Below are 14,439 nucleotides of genomic sequence, written 5' to 3' on the forward strand. Positions count from 1 at the left end.
CTGTGACACCACTGCTGGGAGTACTACAACCCCCTTCATGCCACGGGCATGGGTGGAAATGTGCCTTCTCCATACTACCCTGGGCCCCCCAAGCTCTGGAGCAGTCTCTCACCAGATGCCCCTTCCTCAGACAACAATAAAGAATGGGCCAAAACCAAATGCTGCTGCTTTTTTTTGGGGGGGGGCATCATGTGAAAAACAGCACCCTCCATTGCCTCTCTGTCCCCAGCTCATAGAGGAGAAAAGGACCCCTCCCAAGGTTGCAGAGGAAGAGCTAGGGAAGGTGGTTGGGGCTTGCCCAGGGTGCACCCCGACAGGCTGGCACATGCGGTCCAGAAGTCAGGAGAGATATTTCCTGGTGTGGCCACGAGATGTCCCTCCTTCCTCGCAAATCTAGGGAGGGCTCCTGCCTCCTGCTACTCATCCAGAAAGGGAGGCGGCCGCCCATCCGGAGAGGGAGGCAGCTGGCAGGGAGGGAAAAGGGAAATCGAATTAAAAAAAAAGAGAGAGAGATAAAAATCCCCCAAACCTCACCCTCCCTGTTTTGCTGAGCCCTTGGCTGCAGAAACYCTCTGTGGCTGCTCCTCCTGCAGCAAGCACTGACACAGCCTCAGAGGATGCTGGCACCAGGAGGGTTCAAATGCTCTTTTACTACCCACTAGGACATGCATTCTGCCATATACAGCTGGGCAGGTGTCCACCCCATGTGGTGGAATGGTCTCTGATCAGCAGCAGTGTATTGCGTTGGACATCAGGGGAGGTGAAGAATGAAGAAATAGGGCACAAACCAAAAGGGGCACAAGAAGGACAAAAATGGGCACCAGGTGGACCTCTGGTTATTGCCCAGCAGTGAGTCTGGGTCAGCTACAGAGAGCTTCCTGCCAACACAGCTGCAAATTTTGTAGATTGTGGCATTAAACAGTGTATCCCTGGTCTGCTCAAGAGCTGGAAGTTGTAAGGTCATAAGCATCCTGGTGAAGAGAGTTAACACAAAAAAGGGGAGCAATATCGGGGTGCTCCTTTGAGTGGATGTGCTTGCAAAGGCAAAGATTTGACAAGATTGTCTCACTTTCTTGTAAGAACAGTTGTGCCAGATAAGAGTCTATTCATGTAAGAGTGTATTCTCACTGCAAGTGAGAAATAGCAGACATCCAGGGAATACTTTAAGAAAAGAACCAATATTCAGCRGTATTTGCTCTCTTCCAACAGTTAGCACACTGTGGACTGTCTGAGCCTGAAGTGATATCTTTCTTTATAAGCCCTCTGTGGATTTCTCTTCCATAAAGTGTAGAAAGGGAATAAGATGAAAGGTAGAAATCACGGAAGGTTTAAAAACATGATTAMAATTTGGTAAGTGGTTGAGTAGTGTGCAGCAAGGCCATACGTAACCTGGGTACAAGGTGGGCTAAGTTAATGCTAGGATAGCTACCTGGCCATGTTAGCATCACACTGCAGGCAAACATGATCTGTTTCAAAGTGAAAGCCCTATTTTCTACTCCACGAACTAGATTTTGAGTCCTGCTAGAGCAGGCTTCTCACAGTGTAACATCWACAGGAAGCTGTGAGAAAGAAATTGCAACGATGACCACCTACAGACAGAAAAAAATACCTGACCTTCATAAACACATGGCACGGAGTTAACGAGTACACTTCTTTACTGCAGGTTAGACTTGAAGGAAAAAGGTGKGGAAAGGTTCACAACAAATCTGTAGGTACAACTGGGCTATTGGCAGCTGCATACTGGAGAGAGTCCAGTGTATGAAGATGATCCGAGGGCTGGTGCACCTGCCCTGTGAGGAMCGRCTGSGAGAGCTGGGCCTSTTCAGCCTGGGGAAGAGCAGACTGAGGGGGGATCTGATCARTGTGTASAAGTACCTGAAGGGAGGRTGTCAAGGGGACGGGGACAAACTCTTCTCAGTTGTCCCATGTGACAGGACAAGAGGCAATGGGCAGAARTTGAAGCACAGGAAGTTCCACCTGACTGCGAGGGGGAATTTCTTCCCTGTGAGARTGACGGAGCACTGGACCAGGTTGCCCAGAGAGGTKGTGGAGTCTCCTTCTYTGGAGATCTTCAAGGCCTGCCTGGATGCAACCCTGTCTRACATGCTSTAGGTGACCCTGCTGAGCAGGGAGGTTGGMCTAGATGATCTCCAGAGGTCCCTTCCAACCTTTCTGATTCTATGATTCAGATCAAGCCCTTGCTCTTCAGTGCCGTAATGCATCTGTTCATTGCCTGTGATGAGACAATACCTCCTATTGGGATGTCAGCATAATTTTCCAGGTGTTCCTGATGGGATAGCAGCATTTGCATTCTTTGCCTGGCAAACTGTTTCTTCCTCCTTCCAGGACTCACAGTTGAGGATAGGAGCCATAGGTTTGGCTTATAAGACTGGAGGCTTTTGGCCTGCAGGAGACTGAAGTCCCTAGAAATGGTAAGTTTGCACAGCCTGGAGGAGTCATTGCCTGAATCTCTAGGAGGGAAAGGGGCTTCAAGAGCAGTAGATGTGGGCTCCTAGACACAGGAGGAAGGGAACTAAGTGAGATGATATGAGCCTCAGAAATCCTGTGACTAATCTCTCCCGTATGATTCTCTGCTGGAGCAAATCAGTGCAACTACACTAAAGCCAGCAGAGATACTGWTTTAAACCAGCTGAGGATTCAGCCCTGTAGGTCCCTGACACTGTCACAGCTGGTCTGGGACCCAGCTTTAGACACCTCCTCCATGGAGGAGTCTCCAAGTGCACTAGGGCATCAGCAGAAAGTTAGCTCATGATACCAGCAGAGCCTAGGAAAGTTTCAGCAAACACAGGTGTGGTAAGCCTAATTGTTCCCACGGTTCTTTCAACTGTGCAGCAAAAACTGATTGCTAGATCCAGTGGAGACACCCCACAACATCCAGGGTATTTTCTCTGGATTGAYGTAAAGGATATATGGTCTGTGGAACACCTGCACACACAGGCTCTGCAACTGGATGCTGGATGGGAAAGCTCTGAGTATCTAATAGATCATGAGACACCTTTCTTCATGCAGTGGTATCTCCCCTAAGTGTCTAAAGCTGCAGGTAAATCAACTCCTGGTGTCTTAGAGCTCTTCTCTTATCATGCCTATGATAGCATATTTGATCTGTAACTACTTTTCACAGTAAAATAGCAGGCAATTTTGATCATCATGGAAGAAGATGTGGTTCCTCCTGAACATTTCTTCAAGTTGTCAKAACTAATCCTCCAAATCAGCTTGAACAGCTGGGGAGCAGCCAGGGCCTGGACACAATTATATGGACTTCTTCATCCTAATCTTCAGTAAAGCTTKTCCACCCATCTCTGTCTTCACAGCTTGGTTCCTAGGATCCTTGAGCCTGTATGTCCTGGTGCTACATTAAGATAAAAAAAAACAAACCAAACCAAAACAAATAGACTTGATCCATTTGTTTCATGATTCCAGCGGACAAGCTATATGTGCTATAAACATACAAGGGCAATTTTAAACACAAGGGAATTATTAGTTATTTATTCAATAACTACATGTGAGTTGAAGAAACAGTCTTTCATCTTTCTTGAGTTTCAGCTTGGTCTCTCACGTTTACCAGAAACCTTATGCAGGGCTAGGAGGGCTCTTAACTAAATGGCATACTGCAGATAAATACATCTGAAATGGGCTGCCTGTAACATATGACTCCTTGGCAGCAAATATTTTACTGAACTGAAAATTGTGGATAATTTGTGCTGGAACAAACAGTGAAGAAGAGTTACACTGTGTCTGCTAAGTGTTGTGCATTTCATTATCATTCAAGGCCAGARAGTCAAGTATTATAGCTGAATTTAGAAAGGAACTGGATATTTTTACAGCCAATAATGTGGCCAAGYCCAGGGTAAATGTAACAAAGGAAGGATTGTAAGTTATACATCCTCTGCACTGGATATCATAGCCTTTTTTGTTCATGCTGCACAAGAACTTTTTGAATTTTGATTTTTACCACACCTGTGATAAATGGTTGGCAACAAGATGCTTGCCTGGCTGCATAATCACACGTGTTTGCACCACTAAGGGGCTCGATGAGCCATCGTGGAGGTCACTGGCAACTCGCCCTTTGGCTTCAAGAGAGTAGGGTTGTGAGCTGTGTCACCATTTGAGACTCTTCAGTGGCTGAGGGTGACCATCGGCCTCATGACCAGTCATGTCTGCATACAACGGCTGCCAACACTTTTGGGAAAGTAACCCTACAACTCTACCACAACCAAAATCATTCAGCTGGAGATAAGGGGACCCACACTGGCCCCAGTCAAAGGCTCACATATGAGCCATGGAGCAGGAGAAAGGTGGTAAGAGGGACCCAGGATTTCATGTTCAGTTTGTGATTCTTGAGAGATCTGAATCAGGGACCCTATCACTGTCACCTCAAGAAAACAGCTTGGTTACAAGGGCTCTTCTTCAAAGCTACCAAGAAAAACGTGTTGTATATTTTGGCAGGCATCAGGCTGTGCAAGGTGCTGTACAAGAAGCAATCCCTGCCTTAGAGTATGAACTCACTGAATGACCCAGACAAGGATTAAAACCCAATGTAGTGTATCGTGCATAACAACCAAGACATCCCTTTCCATTTTTCCCAGGGCACCAATCTCCATATGGAAAGACCCAGACTTCCATTATCTGTCTCCACTATTGCTTGCCTATTTAGCCTTGGTCCCATCACTTCATCCCCATTCTTTATCTGAAAAGCTTTCTCTACAGGAAATGCCTGGCCTTTTGTTGATGTTGAATTCATCTGCATTAACACTCTGTTTGAAAGTGATTTTAGGCTCTAGAGGGAAGGTGTCTGTGTCATGTTTTAGTACTCCACCTTACTGATGTGGAAATATGCCCCTGGCTGCAGTGTAAAGCCTTCTCCTGGGAATATCTCTGCACTGTGACATCTTACAAAGCGGAAAGTGCATCTGGGAACTTAGAGCCAGGGCTAGGGGGTGGGATAGACATGGAAAAATCAGGAAGTGGTCAAAGGAGAGAATGAGAATGAGACCAAAGGAAGACCAACATGGGAAYAGGAGAGCAGGAAGCAATAGAACTGCAGACATCAAGTGGCTTCTCTGATGTCTAATAAAGCAYRAGCTCCAACTAAAGCTTTTCACATAACAAAGACACTGATAACAATGTGGATTCTCTAGTATCTAACAAAGCATTGAACATACACTCTAGTCTTTCCTGAACGTCTTTGGGAAGCTAAGCTAAAATTAGAGCAGGACAAGAAAGAGCTTAGTGGAGCTGTAACAGAAGAGAAGGGAGAAGGAAGGCTAGRAAGTGCATGGCTCTATGTAGGGGATAAAGACCTAGGGCCTCTCCAGGAATATTAYTTCATGATGCAGTTTGGAACCAGGTCCTGCAGAGCCTTGATGCTGAAGGAGGCAAGAACAGAGGRTGTGTTGCTGCATTGGTGGTGAGCAAAAGAGGATGTCAGGGCACCCAGAGACATAATCTCTTTTACCTGAGCAAATATGTTGGAAGTAGGTAGAATAAGGCAGCCTCCCTTCACCCTAAGGTGGTAGTCTTCAGTGTGAGAGCAAAGCAGCAGGATGTCTACCATATCTTAGGGAACACATTTCTTCTTCCTCYCCATGCTGCATAGGCACCTGGGACTGCCTGGCTGGCTCACACCGCAACCCTGTGAGGGCAGGACTTAGCCTGGGAAGACGCAAGGTACCCAGGGCTACTGAGCACTATTGAGAATGCAACACAAAAGCTTGGAGGTAAGACCTGTGTCCATTACATTTGGTCCCCCATTAGCTGGTACCTTTTCCTGGGTGCTGGTTGCTCAGTARAGACTTCTGTATCTACTTTAACAGGCTGCAGCCACAGCTGGAGCCCAGAGCTGTGGGGGTGGGATCACTTGGCTGGTGTAGAGTAAAAGCAAAGCCATTATGTACCTTGAACACGTTCTGGGAAAGGAGCCCTTTTGAATGCCCTCCCATGCCAAGGTCTTGTCCRGTTCTGAGAGGAGCACTGCTGGCAGGCACAGCCTCTTCAAAGCACCTGCTGATATGTGCTGGGASCTCAAGACCTCTCCCAGGTCTTCCCACCTATTCCTTGTAGGACAGGGTGCCTGGTGTTTGCCACACTTCCACTGAAAAGGCAGGCCAGGCCCCTGGGGAAGGAAGGTGGTAGGAAGGCCTCAACTTTCTCTGATTTACCTCCACCCACACAAGGCAGAGCAAATATCCCCTGGCAAACAGTGCAGAGCAAACAACGACATCAATGCCCTGCCAGGCTGAGCCTTGGTCTCTTGGGCTGTTCCACCTTTTCACTGCTTCTTGAAAGGGAATAATGTATAGGGATTTCCTCCGGCTTCTGTTCCCAAGGGCTGGTGAAGCTCAAGTCTAGGTCTGAAAAGTGTGGGTAGCTGGTCAGTCATCCCTGAGGCACCCATGAACCAAGGGAGAGTTTGGAGCCAGATGTCATASCCAGGCTGTGTGGGTCACAGAGAGTAGGGATAAGCTGGTGATGGGAGGCAGAGACAGAAATCCACAGCAAATCATCACCAGAAAAGGCCTTTCCTCTGGCCATCCAGTATAATGTCCCAACTCCAGCAGCAGCTAGGAAAACCTTCTATGGAGAATTAAGGCATGAGTAGGCCCAAGAAAAGCCTTTTTTCTCCCTTAGGGCTTGAGGCTAAATCGGATTGGTTTGTGGGATGTGTCAAAGATAGTCTTCTTCAGTCCTTCTGAGATGCAGACAGAAGGGCTGGACCTTCTTCTGGATGATTGACCACCCCTCAGTGATKTAAGTCAGGTGTTATGACATCATCTCTCTGTCAGAAAGACTCTAAGTTGCAGATTTGTTGTTCTGTTCTCTTAAGACTCTTGTTCCATGTTTCCCCCATTCTTCTCATTGCATCAGCAATGGCCTACTGTTGGAGTCAGGCTTTGCTTTGACCTGCCATGGACTCTCCCCTCATGCTATTGCCTCAAACAGAGACAGAAGCCTCTTTTTCTAGGCACTTCCAGACCTCCCTTCCCCTGAATTTCATTCCCCATCATCTGTTGAAGGTCACTCCCAGTTAAAATTAGCAGCTTATTCAGCATTCGTGAGAAGAGCCAGCCAATTTCCCACAACCCACCGCGGYGCTAGCCTTGCCTGCTTGTGGGCTGGAGCCAGGCCTCGTGATCCTGGCAGCTAGCGTCAGAGGAGTGGACTCCCCTCGGAAGTGAGGGGAGCCTGTGCCTGCATTCCTTGCGCTCAAGCAAAGGACTTACAGTCGTCTCACCCCCTCATCCTCACCTGATCTTTCTTCTTGGCCTTATCTTTTCTTTTTTTTTTCAGAGAAGCCTGAAGCCACAGGGTGGAGATAGCAGAAAGCAACCTATGGCAGTGTGATGGAAGCTTTGCTGTGGTCAGTCTCCTGTCTTGCACTGGGGATGCTTAGGGGATATGATGTCTGGTCCACCAGGAAAGTGCACGGCTGGTAAAAAGAATCAGGGCTTTGGTTTAGGTTTGCCACACAGTTCAGCACAGCCCAGCCTCACCTGTGAGGGGTAGGAGAAGAGGAAACAGCTCCCACCACTTGCAGCCCTTAACASTCACGTAACTTCTCTTTCCTGCAACATTGGCACCAGAATTTGGTTCAAAGGAGGAAGAGCATCCTTATCTCCCTGATACACTAACCAGGGCATCTCCCAGAGTCAGGGCATATCCTGTGGACTGATCTCAGTCTAGAGACAGGCATATGAATTCAAACATCAGTGCATGAGCCACTGGTAGCTGATGTGGACAACACAGCGATGGCAGAAAAAAGAAATACACATGCACATACCTAGGAGGAACAAATGAGCATGACAGTTTTACCTTTGCATTGGGCAGCTGTGCATGAAAATCCTTGAGGTGACRTTGTGCCTGAGAGGATACTTTTCAAAGAGAAAAGTGTCCCTATGATTAAACAAAGGCCAAGAAGAACTGCTCTATCACCCAAGTGTTTCCTTATCATTAAATGTCCTCCACAAACCACAGGCTTTGGACCTTTGCTTTAGGGACATTTGAAAATATCTAGATAAAAGCAGCTTTTCACAGAGAAAATTCCGCTTAATTGAATTGTTAGCCAGACTGTTGGGCTTAAGACACAGCAGAGAGGTAGGAAAGATGCATACCAGGTAAGTGAGGGATTTGGTGGGCTTTTKGGGGAAAACCAGGATCTTCAGGAAACTGGGTGCTCAGCCCAATGGTCAGTGCCTAGACCAGCTACTGCATGAAAAACTCCTGTGCTACAAATCTCTGACACAACTGAGAAGAGCTGAAGGGTAAGAAGAAGTTGTCCCAGACAAACCAGTAACCTCTGACAATAACATACCCACAGAGCACCAGAATTTGAATCTAGACAGCAAGGCCTCAGTTTCATCATTTGTTCAAGCCCTCAACCTTCTGGCAGTGCAGCTGGATACCTGTGTCACCTTGCTTTGAGCCGTCTGTGCAGGACAAGAAAGTCTCTCTTGCTGTAGGCCCAATTTCCTGAAGATAAAAATGCAGTTATGCCTATAACTGCCAGCCTCTCACACACCAGCTGTTGCACCTATGTGCCATTTCAATTGGCCAGAATGCTGGACATCAGAGACCTCTTGTTCCTGTGAGCTTCATGAAACGAGGAAGAGGGCCAATGAATGTCCTTTCAGAATGGAAAGGCATGAATGCAGTCCTTGTTAGGACCTAGTTAAGAGCTGAAAAAAAAGACGAATAAATGCCCCAGCTGCAGAAAAAGGTTCAGATTAAAGGTGCCATCTTATTAGACAACAGAGAGTTCAACTGCAACCCTCCACTCACACACCTTTGAGAATCTGGTTCACTCATTCCACACCTCCCCAGACATCTCATTTAAGTGAAAAACTTTAGTGGGTCTCAGGCAGACCAGGAAAACATTTCCAAAAACTCAGAAATCCTGAGACAGTGGAAAAAAAACACTCCCCCAAGTTTGCATGTACCCTAAGGCAATATGTTCCTTCATGAACCCCTTATGGCTATATCCCTCACAAAGTTTTGAGGAACAACYGTTTTATTTTAAGCCCTGCACAAATATTGTGGCCATCCTTCCATACAAGGTCTTGTCTTGCAGCTTTTATTCCAGCTTTGCCTTCCCAAGACGTTGCTCTTTTGAGGAAATTCTTCAAAGTGAGCTGCAAAATGGAGGAGCAGGCAAAGTGCTAGATTAATTTGACAGCTGATCCTGGACATTGTGGGCCTCAGGACCCTACTTAGCTTTCACGTTGAGGGCTTTCATAAGGCCAACAGAAAGAACATTTTTTTTTTTTTTTTTTTTTTCTGTTGGCCTTATGAAGGTATGAACCATTGTAGCTCCTGGGCTTAGACATCATAATGGATGGTCACCATATGTTCCTCAAGGGCCAGCAATCAGTAACATGAAGGTGGACCATGATTATCAGATGATAGTAAAGTCTCTGAATAAGAAAAGCAATAATTTTAATAGTTTAGTGTTCTGAGAAACATTCAGTRCATATAGGTGTGGACAGTTTGTGCTGCCCCACTTGCTCAGAGGCAAGAGTTAAGAACATATAACCACATTGGTCTCTGGGAATGAGGATATATTTTTTGGAGCTATCTGCTGTTGCTGGCATTTGATGCTTACGTACCCCCACCCCTCTGTGCAATGTTAACAAAGCCTGCAATCGGTTTTCTGGGTTTTCCTGGAACCTGAGTGTCTGCCTGGGGACTTCAAGCAAAAAAAACAAAAAAACAAAAAACAAACAAAAAAAAACCCAGAGAAATAACTCCCGAACAGCAATTTCAATGTGTTAGTAAGCAGAGAGTGGCATGTAGGCACCTAGCCAAGAGCTGAGCTCATGTTTTGTTTGGGAAGAAACCCTTGCATGAAAGACCTGGCCTGGCCTCCAGGTTCTTCTCTGCTAAAGATTAGCAATATGATGTGAGAAACGGCTGGTCTTCTTCCCCAATGAGCCCTACATGTGCAGTCTGCTGCTCTTCTCTGCACCACAGGCTGAGTCCCAGTTAGGACCCCAGTTTGATCGCAGGGATATATTAGAAAGGGGCTATACAACCAGTCCTTCTACACTTGGAATTGGAGCCTGCCCTACAGCAAGGCTGGGCTCCTGTCTTCCTTCTCCATCAGCATCTTGCCTTTGCCATCTTCATCTAAGGACCTTAAGGGTTTTGCTTCTGGCATACAAATCCCACTAAGGCCATTCTGGGTGGTGCTGATTTTGCAGTACCTAAAACTTTAGAAGCCCACTCATTACAGCTGTACTAGTAAACAGAAAAAAGTGCCTGGCCTGGCCTCTGACCCTGAGGCCAACTGGCTTGGTCTGGCATGTCCATACTGTTAAACTCTCTCAGCCACCTGAACAGGGTGTCCACATCCAAAAAGCCTTTTGGGAATGATTCCTGGTCTGTGCTGTCTCCAGATCCATGCCCGGGGATTGTTTGAGTCTATGAGAGCTGGCCAGGGTCAAGTTAGTGCTGGGTTCACAGTAACAATTTAACAGTGAAGATGACCRAATTGCTGGCAATATTTAATTTACTAGTAAAGATATAGCCACTAAGCCCAGTTTTGCTGGAAATTACTAGCATTGTCTGTCATTTGGTGGACAGAGCCATCTTGCTCCATGGGCTGACCCCACAGAGGAGGTTAATCAGTTTGTCTTGATAGACTGGGTGAAAGCTCCTCTGCAGGTTATGGAGCAAAAGATATTTACACTGGGAACCTACGGATGTAGGTTCCCAATCCTGGATCTACATGGGCCAGAAGTCCTCTCTATAGACAGACAGATGTGTATCTAGATCTCCTCTCCTTGAGCTGTGCAAGATCGTCACACAGCTCAGGTCGCACTGTAGGTGGTCCTCCAGCCCCACCGCATGGTCGTTTCCCTCTGATAACTCTGAGGTCTTAAAGGTCAACTCAAGGGCAGCGGGTGGACATGTATCAACCAGCTTCGACATGCTGCACTCCAGGAGTAGCTGTGTTTAGACCCAGGGACTCTCTGATCTTTAATAACCTGGCAGCAGCTTGTAAACAGTGGGCTTGATGTGATAGCATCCTCAGTGAGCAATTTACACCCTTCCCCCCAGATCCCCCTTCTATCTTTCTCACTCCTGTGACATTGCGAACCTGAGAAAGAGGCATGCACAGAGCCAAATTTGTTAAGAGTGGCTCAGTTCTCTGTGGCTGAGGGTTGCTTAAGGTGGGCTGGAGAGTCAAAGTGGACTGAAGGTACAGGCAGATGAGTGTAGAAGTGTGAATGTATGTCCATGCACACTGTACACGAGCAGCTTTGTGTGGGTAGTGCTAGAGAGAAACAGTTCTTAGAGGGTAGAGGCCTGTTCATGGAGGATCTCTCCATCATTCAAGGACTGTGGTATTGATTCAGGGGTGGCCATGTCAGAAGTATCAACATAAAGAAACCCTAATGAACACTGGATTCTGCCTGGCATGGGAGTTCTGGGACYGACTCCCAAGGGGTACAGAAGGTGGATAAGTTGATTTCTACATTGCCCTGATTTCTTTATTATGTTTTTGATCTACAAAGAGTGGGCTGGTGGAAGACTGTAGAGCCTTCAGCATAGCACCTGTAACATGCTTGCCTCAAGATGTGACCTGCAAATCTACAGCTATTACATGGGAAAAGATCATCACCTACCAGACTGATGGTCTGAACATCTCTCCTGTCTCCCAGTTTCAGCTCCCTGTACACAAGCAAGGCAGATATGAGCCTGCAGGACAGGCTATATTTCACTCAGAGGGCTCCAATGGCCTTGTGCCTATTGCAAGTGAAAGACCTGGATATCAGGATGTCGTTTGAGCATATGCCTAGGCCAACCGGATGGCATCTAGCCTGAAAACAAAGTCTCACCCACCCTTCTCTTACCCACCACAGCACATATCATTGATGCTGGTGCTGGTTGCCCCTTTGGTGAACTGTTCCAGGGAACAAAAACCACCTCAAATCTGTGTGTGTGTGGGGGGGTGGGTCTGGACAGTCAGTTTTCAGCTGGTTCATTTCCTTTCACTGCAGGGGAAACGTTCAGCCACAGTTCCCTGCGATCCCTTTCTCCTCCACCTGGGAAGAAACTGAAGTGTGAAGGCAGCAGAAATCAAAGCCCCCCCGCCCGCCACGTCCTCCCCTTTCCTTTTCCCCTAGCAAAGCAGAGAGGTGAAGGCCATGGGACAGAGCCCAGCTGCGCCGGGTGTTTCCAATGCAGTCTCCCATGCGATTCCTCCCGACCGTCCCGCTCCTCCTCCTCCTCCTCCTGTGCTTGGAGGAGGACTGAAAAACAAGCCGACCGCATCCCCGCTCACTCCAGAGACGTTCCCCGGTGCTCAAGGTAACAGTCAATGTGCATCTGTGCCCAGGCTCCCTTGCCCACCCCAGTCTCCCCAGRGCGGCCGGGAACGTCCTGTTCCTGGGCACCAGAACGTCGTGGGGGGGAAGAYGCCTGCGTCAGGCGCTCCCGCCTCGGGGCCTTGACTGCTGTCTGGGAGCGGGAAGGACAGGCAAGGGCTGTGCTTTCAGACAAGCATRCAACAGCAGGGTTTGGGTGCAGGGTGCTCCGGCCCCGAATGCCCTCTCCAAGCTGCCAGCCCCACAGCCTGTATCACTGGGGAATGGAGAAATTGCCATGCTTGATCTACCTCCTCTGGGGCAAATGAGTGCTGGTTGCATCAGAAGAAGGTGCCAGATACCCCAAACAGCAGGATTAGTTGTTCCTTACAGATATTTCTTCCATACCTCATTTAGCTGCTACTCTCAGACATAAGTGTTTGTATTCCTTACAAAGCCCTAGCTCATTATTTAAGGTCTTACTGTTGTTAACATTGGATTTCCTTGTTATCCATATAAACATTCMCTCTGTTTTCATATGGATTTTAAAGACACTTTTATCCGGGCTCTTGTGACATCTTGTGGAAAGGACTCACAGCACTAACTRCTTATTTCCCAGTGCAGTTGTCCAGCCACAGCTCATCCAGCTCCAATTTCTGATGGAGCAGAAGCTGGGGGCCATGCTCTTCCCTTCTGTCGATACTGTTGGGCAATATCAGCAAGAAATGGGATGAAGAGTGAATTGTCCTACCTCATTCCAGTATGGGTTTCCATAGGCCAAGCTATCGTTGGCTGTGGAGGGAAGGAGCGTGAAGTTTCACACTGTGACAAGATCTGGACCCTTGATCTCCAAATGCTAGCAGAGAGGAGACTCCTGAAGCATGGGATTTAGAGAAGAACTAGGTGTCTTGTAGTGACTTCAATTCCATTATCTCTGATCTCACTGGGTCATTTACTTTTGGATCTCAGAGAGAGGCTGTGTCTACCCCAGGAACCTTCTGTGTTCRCATGAGGGCACTCTTGACTGCCCAAGATACATCTGCAATGAAAAGGGGATGGTTTGAGAAGCAGAACAGGACATGGCTCCTCTCTTCTCTCCAGGAGCAAACAAGTCAGCCAGGGAAGTAGCCTCATCTGCTCTGTCACATGGAGATCATCTGCCTCACTTCATAGYTTTTCTCTTCCTTTCTTTTGAATGGGTGGTGGGAAGGGATGCCTGCAGTGTCAACAAGACTTATGTGCAGGGAGCACAACATAAAACAATCCTGACAGATCCTGGATGGAGGTAAGCCCAAATCTCTTTCAATTAATGTAGGAGAGGAGAGGAAAGAATGGACTCACACCTGAATGAAGACGAGCAAACTTTAAGACCCTACAGTGCCCATAGCTGCCTGAAAATATCAAGGGCATTTCAGACACAGAAATGCACCAGAACCTGTACACACTATGCACAGAACAGTGTCAGTTCTCAGTTTTTGCTGCCAGCCAGCCCTTCACCAGTACTGATGGAAGAAAAGTTTTTTTTCCATCCTGAGAAGAAAGCTGTTTCTTAACCAGAGAAGGTCATCTACTTTCTTGGTCATCCATTGGCCATAAACAACTCAGGCAAGTCATATCTTCTTCTCCTACCTCTATTTCTCCTTCAGCCTTTTGTCTGCATGCAACTGTTGCAAGGTCCTGAAGGCTCAGCAAGGCAGAGTTGCCTCAYTGCGGAGACCCCTTAAGAGTGAAAGCCTTGGTGCCATGGGGAACTCAGCCACACCTGAACAGGGAAGCCACTTTGACCCATATTCTTCACAAGAAAACTTGAGGCATCAGGAAGCAGTGCAATGTCTCAGAGACAAGGCAGGATCTTGGTAAACCATCAAACCATATCTGAGCCCTGAAAACTGCTGCCCTGCTGTGGTTCTTCAGACAATGTTGTTTCCACTTAAGCTCTGTGCCTAGAGCTCCTTACCACCRGGTAGATCCCAATTTCACTCCTATTCCGTCCCTCTCAGTCTTTCCCCAGAGGCGCACCAGACTCACTCCATGSAGTAGGCCAGATTTTAGGGCCACCTATATCCAATTACAACAGCCCCAGCAYAGTGAGGCTCTAAACTTATCTAGAGGTACA

This window comes from Rhea americana, unplaced genomic scaffold, assembly GCF_003343005.1.
Source record: "Rhea americana isolate MKP2758 unplaced genomic scaffold, rheAme1 scaffold_240, whole genome shotgun sequence".
Lineage (NCBI taxonomy): Eukaryota > Metazoa > Chordata > Aves > Rheiformes > Rheidae > Rhea > Rhea americana.